Source organism: Sander vitreus, chromosome 5 (genome assembly GCF_031162955.1).
Source record: "Sander vitreus isolate 19-12246 chromosome 5, sanVit1, whole genome shotgun sequence".
In the NCBI taxonomy this organism is placed as follows: domain Eukaryota; kingdom Metazoa; phylum Chordata; class Actinopteri; order Perciformes; family Percidae; genus Sander; species Sander vitreus.
The window spans coordinates 5,751,924-5,769,358 of record NC_135859.1 but is presented as its reverse complement, the minus strand read 5'-3'; positions in this window follow the sequence as shown (position 1 = coordinate 5,769,358).

The window sequence follows — 17,435 nt, the reverse complement described above, 5'->3', positions numbered from 1 at the left end:
CTTTGGAAAAGGAGAACAAATGTAGAGAATGTTTCTTTATTGTAATTAGTGTATTTTTGTTTTAAAAAAACACTATTATGAAGTAAATTATTAGTGTATGCATGTTCCACACTGTAGTCTGTGAGAGTATGTTTACTGTGAATTGAGAATGATTGTCTTTATATATACTGTATATACATGGAGCAGGTTGTCTTACTAGAGATATGTATACTTTACATGTAGAAGATGTTCTTTGAAGCACATTGTTCTTTAAAGCAGCATTAAGGATGCACAGTTGGCATCCCTTATTACTGTTTCCTTCTTGATATAGTCTTCCTGCCCACACTTTAAAATAGGCCTACTTTTTACACCTGCCTCTAGAAGACATACCCCCAACTCCTATTTGCCCTGTTTTCTGTAATTATGTGTGATCATTACTTGTCTCTGTATATTTTCTGCATATTACTAGAATATGTTCAACTGTCTCTTTTTTTTACGACACCAATCACAATGACCTGATGGGTGTTTCCTCATAATGGAAAGTGTTAAATGCTCGCTGTGTCCAATTATCAGTCTGTTGTTAGGCTTCGTGTTAGTTTTCCTAGTTACTTATTACTATACTTTATTTGAATTTAGCGTACATGGTCTGCTATGGTCAAGTAATTTTTTTTTGTAAACTGTTCTTGTTGGAATGCGTATTTATTTTTTAGACAGAAACCATCAACTGTAGGCCTACTTTTACTCTGCTGAGGCTGGTCAGTAACGGTCTATGGTCAGTATCTTTCCGCAGCCACGCCCCCTCATGACCCTGGAATAGCGAAAAAATGGCTACAGCGGGAAATTCGGATGACAAATGGTACCTTCTCCATTAATTGACGGAGTAACTTTATGGCTTTCAAACACCGCAGAATGCAGCGAGCACCGGGTGACAAGGCTGGTCTGGTCTTTGTACATCAGAGAACCGTGCTGACATTGAAGCAGGAAGTGTGTTTGTTGCGTTAGTACACACAGTATTTCATGCTCCAAAACTACTACTAACGTTAACCAAGCTAACTGTTGCGCGTCTTTGTGACTTTTTAACCATTTAACTAGTTATGGTCATTCATGCAGCCTGATGAAGAGAGACAGACGTAGAGGACAAATTATACTTGAGGAAAAAACAGGTAAAAGCGAAGGAGTCACATCATTATCTCCTAATTAGCTTCAATGAGGCATGAGACATGATGAGCTAGCTAAAGTTACACCCATAGACTGTTAACATTAATATAGTCTATATGGTTACAGCTCAGCCAAGCCAAGGAGGACGCCATTACTGTTTACGTCTTTCGCTGTAAGCCACAAAACACATGCCTCTACGCTTCCATATTTGAAACCGAGTGCCATCTACTGTAGCTAGTTCCATCATATATTGACATCTCTGGGCAACAATAATGGGCAGCTCACACCAAAACAAACTAGATTGATAAATAGCACTAAAGGTAAGAGGAAAAATATATTTTTTGATTTTGGGGTGAGCTGTTCCTTTAAAGACACTATAACATGTAGATGGTCTTTATATATTCAGTTTTTGACATAATAGACATGCATATCTGATTTGCTGATTTATTTGCAAAATCCTAACATGATAAAGACAACAAGCAAAACATACAATTTATAAATGTTTTATACTTATTGGAGTATACTATTAATGTAATATTGACATGGGGACTTTGTGATCTTGAGAGACACATACTGTGAAAATTGTTGTGGTCTATATGTAGCAGATTCAGGGTTTTTCCTATATAAAGCAATGCTTGGCGACCCCCCCCAAAGTTTAAGCCAGCACCAAAGGACAACCACTGCTAAAATGATAAAAAAAAATTGAGAGAAAGAATAGCAATTCAAATCCACTCTGAATGTGTTTATTAGCAATTTACCAAACAACTGTTTAACAAGCAGAACATAAACTTTATAAAAAAAAATGTTTTATGGTCCAGAGTCAGGCTGTAGGGGCCTACCGGACTCTCCCTGTGATTTTAACAGTAGTATTTAAATATTAATATTTTTTTTAAGCAGTTTTGTTAATTGGGGTTCCATTTACTCAAGCATAATAGGCATTTCTGTTTATCAAATTGTCAGAAATTACAGGCAAATGCATATATTTCTGTCAAATAAGGTAATTCAGGCCCTTTACTGTACGCGGACCATTCATACTTACTGTCGTGCGTTGTCCCCCCCCCCAAGGCCTGATTCTGAGTCAGGAAAAACCCTGAGATTATCTAATCAGGAGATGATGATGTGACATTTCATCACAAACCATAAACTGACCATAGCCATTCATACAGGTGTATGTTTACTTCTTTACCTTTACCTGCGAAAGACTAGCTGTGGTTGAAATGATGGCAGTCATATACCTCAAAGAAGTGTGCTGGTATTTGTTTTCTTATTCTTAAGTTACTCCCCGCTCAAGTCATTTTTTCAGGTAGTTCAGGTGGTCTACTTTTACTTCTACTTAAGCACACACACCTAAACAAATATATATCGCCAATTGGAAGTTGTTGGGCTGACGGTGGTTGGTTTTAAAATTTTAACATATTGCCCAACTCTAGTACAAACCATATTACACTCTTACTGGATGCCAAATCCTGTGTTTACAGTTGCAAGAACTGCTCATGAGTGTGCTGATATAACCTTCTAAGCCTTCATATTTTAAAAGCTGCTCTTACTGGATGAGTAAGATCCAGTATATATATGATATAAATGGGCATTGGGCACCAAACATTTATCTGGCCAATGAGAAAAAAAACAGTGAACCTCATATTGCAGTCTCTGATGCAAGAGGCATCACATTACTTGGCCTGTGTAGAAGCGACTCTCATTTAAAGGCTGCAGAAAGATTTTTTCTGTTACTGGGTGCACTGTATGAGATATGTATCAGCTCTTAAAACGATAACAGTGAATTGCATAGTCCAGTAGAGTGCTTGGTCTAACTGGAATTAGAGCTGACTGGGAAGGAAAATCCAACAGCTAATAGTCTCTTCTGCAGTGGTTTGGGAGAACGTGGGCCTGGATGACCCAGTGGAAACTGTAGTGTAACTAATGACCGGCCCACTGGACGTTTTAATTGCTGCCTCATTTCTGCTGGAGCCTGGCTTACCCTGCATCTGAGGTGGGTGGTAGTACAATATAAAACATATCTACTGGATTTTGTACAGTGTTGTTAGTCTGTAGACACATTCTAGCCCACAGCTACTGTGAATCACAATTTTAAAGATAAATGAAAATTTTAATTATAGGCTCTAGTCCAATTACATAGACATATGATACATTAATTTTCATTTCATGAAATGTATCCTCTAAACATACATCAAACGTCTTACATTCAGCTCTTGCCTCTTTTTTTAAATCATTCAAATGTAATTTTAGATGATTTGTAGTTTTATGCGTTTCCTGCGGCAGCTGTGCCGTCTCTTCTGTCTGTGTACTAACAATAATCCAACATCCATTATTATGTAACTCTGCTGAATACAGATATTTATAATCTGAACATGCTGGAGTTATGACATCATCCGGCACTGCTGACTATGACAAGCGTTTGGGGAAGCATGCAAACCGTTCTGTCATGGTAGGTTATTGCTCGTAACAAACAGGGACTGTATCATTGAGATGTAATGTGATTGTTGCATGGCTTAACTTGATATCTGTTTTCATGTGCCAGGGGACAATGGGTTGTCAGAAGACTTGCAAGATGGAGAAACTCCTGAAACAGTCGCAGTGGGAAGTAGCGTGGAGCCAGAGACAACGGTTAGCCACAGCAAAGAAGAACAGCCGGATTAGAGGCACAGATAAGGTGAGTGTGGTATGTTGTTTGCATGTGTGTTGGTTGCAAAGCTTTCGATGAATAAGCTTTGATTCCGTTGTGTCTGGACACTGGCGGGATCAGCACTTGTTGATGCCTGCAGCCATAATCTGACCTCCCCTTGCACTTCTCAGCCAAGGGCTCTTTCCTGTCACCAAGGCTCATCATTAACAAATGCAACCGTCCAACTTTCGTCTCTTAGCCAGTTGATTTAGCTACCAAACATAAAAATATTAACTGTAAGTGTATTTGCTTGTGAACAAAGAGATTACCCAACATTACCCATTATGTAATATGGATTTGACTAAATACAGCATAAAATATACAGTCTACAAATTAATTGCATTTGGGCAGTTTTGCTACATGTTTTGCATTAGTTTATAATAGTAGATACCCACACCTACATATGTATGTTTATAATAAACTACTTACTTAATTAGTTACCTTGTTTGTAACCTAATATGACATCAGAGCTAGCCTCTTGTAGAAACACTGACATTTTTCTTTATATTAATTGTCATGGCATTGAACTACTGGTAGTGCATTCCTATGTACAATTGACTCACAATTAACTCAAGACAACATAACCAATTTTATTTTGCAGTTCAAGCAGCAGTATTGCAGAAATCAGATGATACTAAATGAAATGCAGTTATTATCCAGATGTGCAAAATGCAGCTGGGTTGGTAAATAGCCTAAGTAGCTTATATCATTGTCTATTGTCAGATTAACAGTCTGTCATCACGGGGTGGTGTGTGTTTTTGTATTGTGTGTGACTGTGTGAGAACATGTTTGGGGATGTGGAAATGGGTGGTTTAGAAGGGTACTGTAAATCATTTTAAGCTGGCTCAACTTAAAAAGAAATAGTTCCCTTGCTGCCTTAATTAAAGATATGAGTTAACTATACTTAACTTGAATAATTACTTCAGCGTGAAAATGATAAACTGAGTTAATTCACTGAACTTGAAATATTAAGTTCAATCAACAACTGTTGAGTCACGCTGACTTACTTTAGAGATATATTATTATATCTCAATTTGAAGAGTCAGTTCTTCATTTGACATGAAGCACTCATAGCTGCAGAAAGGCTCCAACAACATGTGGCGTTGCTCACAGTAACTGAGTTAGGATACTAACCTTCAGCCATGACATATCTTTATGTACTAAAGACAGGGGCTGCACGATATGAGGAAAATATGCGGTATGCGATAACGTTGAATATCGCGATAACAATACTACTTGCGATAAATAAACAGACATTATAACGTACTCAATTCTGCATTTCTGCTGCTTTCAGTAGTCTTCTAAAATACAACAAATTGCTTGTTGGAAATCATTTCTAAACTTCTTTTATTGAACAAACGGCACCACTACTGATATTTTCTTTCAACTTACACAAACAATCTGCGTGTCTGAGTGTCTATCGCGATATGTTGCAGCCTTTCGCGATGTGTATATTGCGCATGTTGATATTGCGATGACGATAACAAAAACAATATATTGTGCAGCCCTATTAAAGACACACAAGTTTCCATTTCCATAAAAAAGAGGGTCTCAGAGTTTCAACTTTCAAACAATGCATGCTGGGAAGTCTGCTAAATGCCGCACAACAATTTCCCTTAAATATAAAGATAAAGTTGTATTTCATCTTATCTTATCCAATGCTGATGATGTTTCTTTAGAAACTAATTTTATTGAGTTGAGTGAACTCTCAGCAGTACATTCATTCAACACCATTCAAGACTAATAATTTAAATTAATAAAATGTATATATTTAAATGTAAAGGTGCAGTAGGTAAGACTTATAAAACTAACTTTCTGTCATGTTTGCTGAAATTGATCCTATGTTCCAGTAGAACTACATGAAACAGGTAATTAAAAAATATCCGGCTCCTCTGGCACCACCTACAGCCTGTAGTGCAATTTGCAAAAATCCACAGCTCCCTGTTCAGATGCACCAATTAGGGCCAAGGGGGGTGTCTAACTGCGTGTCAATCACTACTCATGCACACGCATTCATTCTCCCTTGTGGGGGGAGGGGCTTAGGAGACCATTTTGGGCTTTAGCAGAAAGGGGGAGGGACTGAGAAGTTGTTGATGTTCAAATTTATTGGCTAATGCTGCGTTCCAGGCAACCTGTAACAAGTGTTTTCACAACCTTCTACGCGTGAAAGTGCCCTGGAACGGCAGTCAAACCTGTAACTTACTACTGGTGAACTCGTACCAGATCGTTGTACTCCCAGTTACAGTTTTGACGTTGCACACACATAAACAACAATGTCGACCCCTGTTGATGCTGTACAGACGCCGGTGATTAACAGTGAGAAATAGAAATAGACATAAATAGGCAACATAAAGTAATTCCGCACATTGTAATCAAAACAATACACATACGATTGTATACTACTACAGGTTATGTTTATTAAATGAAGCCCAAAATATGTTGCAGACTAGAAATCGCTAGTATCAGCTAGCCCTAGCTAACGTGAACGGTGGGTAGCCGCTACCTAACGCTAACGCTAGCTAGAAGGGTTTGTGGTGACTTTGCCTGGAACGCTACCAAGTCGTGAGTCGTGACTTGAAGTCGTAACTTACGGGCTAAAGATTGTGTCTGGAACGCAGCATAAGTCCTGGATCTTCCCAATCCTACCTACAGCACCTTTAATGTAGTTAATGACAAAATATTAGTAAATGCCACTAAATTCCTGTATGATGTTTTACAGCGTAGGTTGAGGACTAGAGGGTGACGCTGGAGGGGATTTTCACTCCTGTCCCATCCCATCTCCAACAAAAAAAATCTCCTGTCCCGTCCTAATCCCCGAAAAATGACTCCCATCCCGTTCCTCTATCTATTTTTTTTGTTTTTGTTTTATATTAGAACTGCATATTTATATATAAAAACGGACCTATACTGTTATTATGATTCCCCTCCCCCCAGCTCAGTTGTTTTCCTTGTCCTGTCCCAGTCACGTGATGAATAGCTACTGTAAATTGATGGATGGGAGTCATCACGTGACTGGAATCCCGTGACCCGGCAGGTTTACCAAAAAAATGTCAGTCTCTATTGAGGACACTGGAACCTTCTTCCAGAGAGTAGCACATAAACTGGGGTAGTTTCTGTGGTCCATGCTTTGGTTTTGGCCAGGTATTTGATGGAATTATGTTGTGACACATAGAGCTGACATCAGAAGAGTGTCCTCTGTTTGGTGTTGATTAAAGGTCCCATGGCATGAAAATTTAACATTAATATGAGTTGCCCCAGCCTGACTATGGTCCCCCAGTGGCTAGAAATGGTGATAGGTGTAAACCGAGCCCTGGGTATCCTGCTCAGCTTTTGAGAAAATGAAAGCTCAGATGGGCCAATCTGGAATCTTTCCTATATGACAACATAAGGGTAAAGGTTACCTTCCCTTTCTCTGCTTTGCCCGCCCAGAGAATTTGGCCCACCCCATCCTCCACCTTCCACCAAGGCTGAATTTCGGGAAAGAGACTTCAGATACAGTATTAGGGGACCACTGAGGCCTATATAAAAGCAACCAAAAAGCAGCATGTCATAGGACTTTTAAATCCCACGATGTTTACAGTACTACAGTTCTTATGGGTACTTGTAAAAGTCCTTGTGTCTGCTGTCTTAAAAATGTTAAATCGGGCGTCTGGTTAGCTCACCTGGTAGAGCGCGCGCTCATATAAAGAGGCTTAGTCCTCCACGCAGCAGCCACGGGTTCAACTCCGACCTGTGGCACTTTGCTGCATGTCATTCCCCCTCTCTCTCCCCTTTTAAGTCTAAGCTGTCCTGTCAGAAATAAAGGCCTAAAATGCCCAAAAAATTATCTTAAAAAAAAGAAATAATGATAGATCAAAGTTGTTATTGGCACATTGTTCTCCAGTTTGTCATATTGCTGCTGTTCACAAAATTAAACAGCTTGATTAAATTGCAGTACAGTCATTTGCTTATAGGGACATTAGGAGAGGAGAGTGTGAAGCCGAATCAGGTACCTGCAAAGAGAGTAGCAGGGGTTTGTTCTGATACAACCTTTGCCTATTAAGAAAATCCACAATCCATGGACTCGCCTCGCTCACAGATGGTTGTTTTGAAAGCACTGGAGCCTTCAGACAGGACTGTGATCTAGAAACGAGAGGCGTGCAAGTGAAGTGCTCAGGCTGTTGTGGACGGCATCAGAGTAGTTGACTCTGCAGGCATGCTACCGTGCTACTGGCCTGCAGCCACAAATGCTAGCATCAATGCCCTGCTTTGGAATGGGGAAGAAGATGGATGTGATGAACTCAGCAGGAGGTTATAAAATGGTGGCGAAAAAAAAAAAAAAAAAAAAGCGTTAGATTAATTAGCTGCGCAGTACTTGGTAGCATTGTCCGCCTAAATGAATTATAAACAAACATAAAAAACTAGTAGGCTATTTGCAGTATATTAAATCGTTTTTTAACCTAATTATTTTGCACTGAAATGACACACTCGAGTCTGTCTGTCTGTCAGCTCTGACAGCGTTGCATCACGTGCACCTGCGCAATATCATAGCCTATGATCTCTGAAAATAGTACTATGTCAACTTGTGATATCAGCACAAGAACTGTTGAGGAATATGCAACATAATACTATACAATAATATACAATAAGACAATTGTTTTTGTCATATGTTATAATAACTGACAGACACTATCATTTCAGCAGCTCTGTGCATGTCCTTGCACAGAGTGAGGCTGAACATAGGCGCTCAGCTTCGCGACTAACCCTGGGGGATGCTACTGTAGTTGCGAGCGGGTGCGACTGCAGTTATAAAACGATTATTAGACTAAAACATTAGAATATGCCAATTCTGATATGTTCATATAGCCTACTCAAAACAGACGGGGCAACCTAACGCAGACAAGTTAGCTTACCGTTTTTAGGTGATATGCCATGTTTGTAGTTGAGCTGTGATATGCAAACTGTTGCTTGCAAACTTTCGACTTTCTTTCCATTATCTATTTTTGTAAAATGCTGCCACACTGCCGATGTCTTTGACATGGTAAATAAATATTCAGCAAACCACCAGACCAAGGCCTTCTAGTACTTTCTTCATTCTGTCTCCAGTGGGTTGGGCTGATCCAAAAAGTGAAAACAAGGGGGGTGTTCTGAAGATAGACTGTTACCTGTGAAACAGGGGTGCTCTGAAAACACCCCCGTTAGCAATTAGTGCTTTCCACCTGATGAAATTAACACGGCAAAAAATAATAAAAAATAAATAAAATTCAAATAAAATAAATTCCAAAAAAAATTAACACGGCAAAAAATCGACCAATCAAAATTTTGGTCGAGCCAAAACGTATCGACCAATAAATCGACTAGTCGACTGGGAGATTACAGCCCTACCTACCTTAGCTTCTCGTGTTGTTTTTGCACCTCACACAGTTTTTGTTAATCTGCAGAACCCTTCACAAAAGGGAATGTCAAAACAGTTGTTCACACCTCCACCAAATGTGTCTCAGCCAGCTAGTTAAGGCAGGCCCGGAGCTCCTGGCCTGCCTTCTGACATCCTCTGACAGCTGTCTGAACAGGTTTGGTTCCCTTTAACATTCTAAGGTAGGCAGGCATCCTCTGAATCATTACTCAGAAAATAATAAAATAAACTAACACAGGACCAGCAGTAGCAGTATGCACCTTACATGGCTTTGCCCTCCCTAGTGAGGAGTCAAAAATGCCTTGATCCCGCTTGGCTCGGACATTATTTGAAGTCTTTTTTCTTTTCCACTTGACCCAAACTTTGAAGGCATATAACTACAGTATTTGAGCTGTGCAGCTTTGATAAAATACAATAGACCTAGACATTAAGGACTACATTATTCTCCTTTATTGAGATACATTAAATCAGATTTAAGGTCATTCATTGCTTGTACATTCATGAAAAATATAATACAAACACATTCATAAACACAGTTCTTTTGTCAAAATGATCAAAGAAGTGCAATGCTTGCAGTTCTACTTTGAATCCTGCTGTGTTATGGTTTAAGTTAATTTACTAACGGCCCTAGAGGTGATCTAATCTACAGTGGAGTTGCCCATAGCAGCTGATATCATAGTGAAAACATCAGGTGGGCTTCCTTCTCATTGTCAGAGCTCAGCACCTCCCCCTTTAGTGTTTACAAACCAGGTAGAGGACATGGGTGGGAACATTTGACATCAATCGTGTGGGATGTGGCGGTGCCTTGAGTGTTAAACAGCCGCTGTGCAATGTAAGCTCTCAGTTGGGATTGCAGAGAGGGTCCCGCTGGAGGGGGAGGGAAGGCTCCTTACAGAGGTAAGGAGCTGCTGTGGTTGCTAGGCATCCACGCTGAGGAAAGCATATCTGTTTTGGGTCTTGCTTCTCCTCTCTCCTTTTCCCACAACAGAGTGCACCACCACTGTCAGCCGCAGAGGGCAGCCATACTGCACACTCTGTGCCGCTCTCCTCCACATCTCCCTATAGTGGAAAAAAAACCCCAGGATGGCCCAAATAATCCCCTTTAATACCCTTCTGCACTTGATTTCCTGATCTGTGATTGGATGGTATGGATTTAGCTGCTGTTTGTGATAGCTGATTGGTCTGGTCCACCATTCAGTGAGTGAGGGTTTGTCAAGCTGAGCCTCCGGCTAGCCTCTGTGGCATAATGACCCATGACGAGGCGAGGCAGAGACCCTGTATCAGCTTGCAAAAAAAATATAAAATAAAAAAATAGCCGAGAAACACTGCAACATATCTGAGAGCAGAGACCAAGGGGGACGCCAGAGAACCTCACATGACCTTGCCAACTTCAATCATGACTGCTCATCAGTGGTGGTTAGGTGGGCAGGCGATACGATGGAGCACGCGGCTGGAAGGCTTTATTGACAGGATTGTCTGTGACTGCTGAGAATAGGACAGAGAATGACCAATTCTGATTAAGGAAGACGAAAGACATCCTGGAGAGGGAGCGCTGCTCAGTACTGCTGCGCACTGCACTGCCTCTGCACCCCTGCGTGCCTGTGTCTGTGTGACTTTGTGTGTGTGTGTGTGTGAGAGAAAGTGAGAGCGAGAGAGAGAGAGAGAGAGCGAAAGGGGGCGTGTTGGTGTGTGTGCTCTGCTGCACAGCCACGGTAGTGTGAGCTGAGTGATGCTCGCTGGCTGTCTCTCTCTCCCTGCGCTGCTTGGCTGTGCCTCTTTCTGCCGAGCATTGATGAACCATTTTATGCTACCGAGCTGCCATAGCCATCGTCCCGGTTCAGCTGCTTTTCTGTCCTTTCAACACAGTAGGAAACACCTGCCACTGCATCGGCCCTTTTACAGCCGCTGCTAAGGTACTGTACCATCTACTGTCTGCTGTCAAGCCGTGTGTGTTTTTCTGAGCGAAGGATTGTTGTGTTGCCTCTGCTGCAGGATTCCTGTGCTGCTGCTGCTGCTGGAGGGATAAGGATCATCATAACATGTCTTAGTGTCTCGGACTCCTAGCGGCTACAATTATTGGAATGTAATCTTCTGGTTATCGTACACATGCAGCCCTCCTACCCTTATATATGCATTTCTTAAGAGATGGATAAGAGAGGTTTTGAGGTGTTCTGCACAGGAGTGCAGAATGTCCAGGTTTGACACCACCGAGAAGAGCCAGAGGACATTGCACATCATTTGCATGCAGTGAGGATTCAGTCATATTGTTTCATTGAGTTTCCCGTCCTAACTGAAAACATGCTGCATTGTGTGTGTCTGTGTGTCAAAAGAATACTTAAGTCAGCATAGCAGGAGCAGTATGTTTAGCTATTGTCAGTGGGTGATATAACATGGTTTTTAGGATTGACGTTGGTTCCGGTTGTCACTGCCATGCCTGTCAGATGGCGCTTTCTGTGGAGTCTACATGCAAAGGAGATGTGTCAGTTTTAAATTCAGGAAAATCATTAGGGTAAATGAAGTTGTGTTAATGAATTTGAGATATGAATGCTAATTGGTAGACAGCAGTCATCTGATATTGATCAATTTGCTTGCATGGATTTTGTCAAACATTTGTGCAGATTATCCATCAGTGTTGTATCCCAGTGGAAGACATGTTAACACAACAGCTGACACCGTATTGTTGGTGGTATTTATTTATTTATTTATTTTTTTAACACATACCAAAAAGGTTTGTTTGTGTGTGCATTCTGAATTGACACGGTGTGTTGTAGAGGTCAATCATGAATATTTAAAAGGTATAAGTGTTTCTGTATGTTGTGTCATTAGCTACAGAGCTCAGTTTGCAATGAGATCCTATAGGTGGCAGTAATGAGAGCAGAGGGTGGCAGTAGGCATACACAGTTGAGGCTGAACTGTGATTTTCCCTGTGCGAAAATATGTCTGTGTGTGTGTGTGCGCACACAGGTATGGATGTTTCTGCTGTCTCCCAAGGTCACTCATTTGAAGAGCTTCCATAATTAGGGTTGTCAGTCTAGACCCACACCTTGGATATGAGCGAGTACTCACAAACTCCCATTCATACTGTAGCTCCTCCTGTCCACCTTGACGAGCAGGCATGGCCATTCATCATTTCACTGGTTATCCCTGAGCTCCCAGAAAGTGACTTTTATCTTCACTATGCACAGGAGACGGGTATTCACATTTGAATCTACATTTGTTTTCTCTGCAATGAATTAGAGGGAGAGGAGGCAAAGGGTGGTGTCGGTGGTGGAGGGAGTTCAAGGAGGGTGGAATAGTACTCTTGAGCATTTTTTTCTAATCCAGCCCTCGGTCAAATAATATTTGCATAAAATTCTTAGTTTTTATTTCCTCCCTCTGGTAGCACCAAATGGGTGGGGTTTATCGCATTGGGAGTTCAGACATTTTGTTTTCAGTCACAGAAAACTATACTGAATTTAAATCGAAATGCGTCTGCTCACTGATTTTTTTTTGCCATCTGGTATTTGCACAAATGGTTTCTGAAGAAGACCCAAGGATTTTAAAAGTTTGATATTACAGTTTAAAAAAATCTGACTGATTGGCTGGGATTTGTTTTTTAGCCTAAAAACAGTTTTTTTTTTATAAAGATAATTTAAATTTGGCTATTAAAGAATTGTGATCAATATTTACTGAGCGGCATTGTGGGGTTTTTTTTTTTGGTAGCGGAAACAAAATGCGAACAGCTTCAATCAAACTGATTATCAGCTAAATGAATATGGTGAGCCTGTTAACAAACCATTTCTTATTTATCAGACAGGGAGCATAATTAGCATTCATTTTGTTCAAGTTGTGTTTATGTTCACCTAGCAAATGGAAGTTCAATATTCCCTCTGTTTTTAGCTCTATTTTTGATCTTCAGACACTCCTGATGGAAATATCTGGCTCTTTAGCTGCTCTGCTGTATTCACTAGCTAGTGAAATGGGGCTGATGAGAAGACTGACAGTGAACTGAACAGTAAGGTTGTGGGCTGTACAACTAAAACAATGAGCTGAAAGACACTAAAATGCTCAGTAGGGGTGAGAGGAACTGTAGTCGGGTGATGATTATAAATTATTAATTGCAGCAGCTTTAAAAAATAAACTTGTCAGTGCTCTCTGGTGGACAGTTTTTGTAATGGAGAAAGTGTTTACCACATTTCTGTATTGCTATTACTTGGACCTTGTACACTGATACTAACATACATGCACATACCGATATATCTGTAATAAGCTAAAAGTATAATATTTCCATGCTGGTGTATCAGTTTGGCTCTGAAGCTATGAAGCAGGTTAAAACAAATGCTGAGCGTGTTCACAAGAAGTAGTAATGATGCTAAGTCATTTGCAAATTCCCTTTGAAGCTGGTCTGTTTACTGTAAAAATGTCTAAATGAAGATGGTTAACACTCGATGGTTAGCACATGTTGTTAGATTGACACAATAAGCAACCTTTTGTGCTTAACTTTTAGGCAATGTAGAGAAAGCCGTTGGCAAAAAAAGTTGGGACAAAAATGTTGGACATTTGCTTTACCATACCATTCCCCTTCAGTATGTGATTGAGTTGCCCAGTTGAAATCCCATAAGGATGCATTAACCTCTCCTGTATGTGCAGTGTCTACATTGCATTGTGGATAAGCTTAATAGTAATGGTAGTATGATGCATTTTCTCCAGTGCAAGTACGTTCGAGAGACAAAAGTGAAAGGAGGAGTGCTGAGGTGCTGAACATGGCTGCTCAGCGCAGGATGTAGCAGTGTGAGAGGAGCATGGCTCAGCATGGCCCTGAGTGACTGAGGCTAGGCTGTAGTAACAGCTGGAACACTGCTGCTGCTGGCGCCTGGATGTGGCCTGGATAAAGCACGTGACCCCGCCACAGTGTGAAGCATTAGTGATATGAACAGCAGGGTCCACGGCCGCTGTTACATAACCTCATCTTCACCCGGAAATCTCTCTAAAGATGGCTCCGGGAGACGGAGTGACAGCAGAGTGAAAATGCATTATCATTGTCAGCAACCGCATCACTTGCTCCGATTGTTGGACTGTCCGTGCATGGCAAAGCAAGCATGTGTCTCTTGTGTGTCCAGAGGTTTTTTTTTCCCCATGTGAGGGCAGATTTATGTAGTTTTGTGCTATATAATATAGATAGATTAGATCTACTCTACACACATGTTCAGTGCATGTACATGTTCTTGTCTATATACGTCTATCTACTTGCATGTTCACTTTACACCAGCGTGTTGCAGTTTGTCTTATTCTTTACACATGTGCGTGGGCAGCTAAAATGTAATGTAAGTAGATATGTTGGGCCAGCTGTCGACATGTTGCCAGTTTGACTGACTGCTGTAGTCAGGCTCAGACAACCGTGAGAGGGACTGGACTGCTAACTTCTCTGGAGGTCGGAGGAGAGTAGCCGGTAATCACCTCAGGGATCTGACTGCATTCATAATTGATTGTTCCTGGAGTTGATCAGGGCTGTCCACTTAGTCAGATGGACAACACTGATCTGGTGTAAACCAACATGAGATTACATGAGCCCCCAGAAATTAGTTGTATTGGTTCATTGTTAGGGTGATGCTATTTTGTCACTCCAGTTTACAGATGTGACTGACAGCTGCCACATTTTCACAGCAACAAACGTTTGCATTAAAAGCTGCAGGCCCTACCCTGGTAGTACTAGGCTTATGCTAAATGCTTTAGCTTCATCAGTTTTACATTGTTATGGACAGGTCGTTGATTATCTTTATAGGAATCAGTGTAGGAGAGAAGGACTCCAAGGCAAAGCGCCTTTTGTTCCACACCAACAAGATTTGAGGTAGCACTAGTCAAACAACCCAAAGCATATATGAAACATGTTTTTTGAGATTCCTGTGGCTCTCTCATAACTGTCAGTCAAATCTGTGTTTGTGGTCAGCTCAGTGAGGTTGAGGGCTGTTTGGATGCGTTGTGAAAGATGGACGATCATGCCCGAGGGTGGGGGCTGGGGATGATTATGCGGATCTTGCCAAAATCCACAGACAGTGATTATTTGTCAGGATTTGCTTTGGAATAAAAAAGCTTATCTCCACAGGTTCATTCTCGGTCTCTACCTCTGTCTCTGCCTTTCTGCTTACAGGTTTTGCTTACTGTGTCTGCTTTGTCCACACTGCACTCATATTTTCTTTAAAAAGCATTGTCGTGTTCAGTTTCTTGTTGCATAGGTTAATTTAACCCAAACTCGCTTAATTGTGTTTAACCAAAAAAGGCGATGGAGAGTGATGTGAACACTGGTTCATTTGATTTATTCAGCTACAGTTGACAACACTGTAGGCAACAAGAGCAGCGTCCTCTGATGTCTGAGGTGGTTGTTGAACACCATGTCCAATGTTCACGCCTTTATACGGACACACTCTACTCTGTGTATTGTCCACCATGTTGGAGGTTAATTGCACTCTTTTTGATAACATGTTATTGGCAGGCAGTGCTACAGACACACTGTGCCAGTAAGCTCAAGGCACACTTGCTGTTTCTACACCACTTTTAATGTTGAGGATGATTAACAAAATGATAATGTGCTCCAGAGTTAATGCCTTGTGTATATGTAGGGATGTAATTGATTCTAATGTCCCGATCAAGTGGAATTTCACAGAAGATTAATAGAGAAAAAAAAATTGGCTGTGCAGTGGATGCTGCAGCACAATGATTTCTTTTTTTTTTTTTTGCAGTGATTCATCTTTGTTTACTGTATGATAGGGTATGCTACATTGTTCATAGGTCTCTGTGGGCTTGGTAAGCCTGCTGTCCAATCCACTGCCTCCATGCTGGCCCATCAATGAACAGGGGCATAGGGTAATTGCATGAAAAAGCTGTAATAAGATGGATTGAATTAACTTTTCCCTGACTAAAATGAATTAAAGAGGCCGTCATGACATACAGACTCCAAAACTGACTCATTATACCTGCTCAGCGAGATATATCATAATATACTGTGTTATCTTAGAGTTGCTGACGGTCTAGGAGTACAGCCCAGCATGATTTTGTGGAAATGTCTGTATACTGAAAAAACTAAAAGTGTCTAATTCTGCTTAATTAGAAATGCCTGCGTGGGATATTCATCCTAGTGTAATTGAAAACAGAAAGCTTACCCTCGGCTTTGACGATCATCACAAATAATGAGCCCATACTGTTCTGAAATGTCATTCAATCAAATCCTATGTGTGTTTCTGAGCCAGCCACTCACGAACACAGTGCTGTAATGTTTGTGAATGTTACTTCTCAAAACTTGTAGTCTTAAATAACTAAGTGAAATGATTAGTCAAATTATTGATTAGTTAATTGTCAGAAAATGAATAGGCAACTATTTTGGAAACCCATTATACGTGATTTTTCAAGAACAAATATTGAACTTTGCCTAGCTTTGGCTTTAGTGTGTTCAGTCAGGCTTCAGAAAATTGTGGTGGGCATTTATTAAATAATTGGCAGATTAATTGATAAAGAAAATAATCGTTGGTTGCAGCTCTATGAATAACCCCTTCTGAAATACAGTATGTGGACAATTAAAATGAATGGCCCCTTTTGAGGAACAAGTAGGTGTTTGGACTTATCACGGGGTCACTTTTGCTTATATTGAAACACAGGCACAGGATGATGTCATTTTCAGCCAAGGCCACAAATTATTGCATGAGTAGTTCAATAAGTCACCTTGTTTCCAGAGTGAATGGCAGCTGACGTTGGGGAGAAGAGCTTTAGTGTTTTTCCATTTGCACTTTTGGCCGTGTTGAGCCAAACCATGCTGCTGATTTGCTTTTCCTTTACCAGTTTTAGTGTACCTCGCAAAAGATGGGCCTTCTAGGTCCAAAACTCGCCTGACCAGCCAGTGGTGACGTCTCGCTGACCGCGGCCAAACCATGACGACCCCCCCTTTCTCCATCTATGTTGCGAAACTCAACCTAACTCATGTCTGTGCTGGAGACCAGAAAGAAAGATGTTTTTAAAAGTATCTGTGCTGCTCACAGTATTTCTGTAGCTTCTCACTGAATCTCTGTGGTTTGACGTTTAGTTTATCTCCTGTCTCCCGGTTTGTATGTTCGGATATCTGTCTTATTTGAATGTTTAATGATCGGGAGTCTTAAGTTACTGCTGATGAAAAGCCAACATTACCTGATTTTGCTGCTTCATAATAAAAACTTTAAAAAAACTAAATTACGGGGGAACTGTGAAGAAATTATAGGA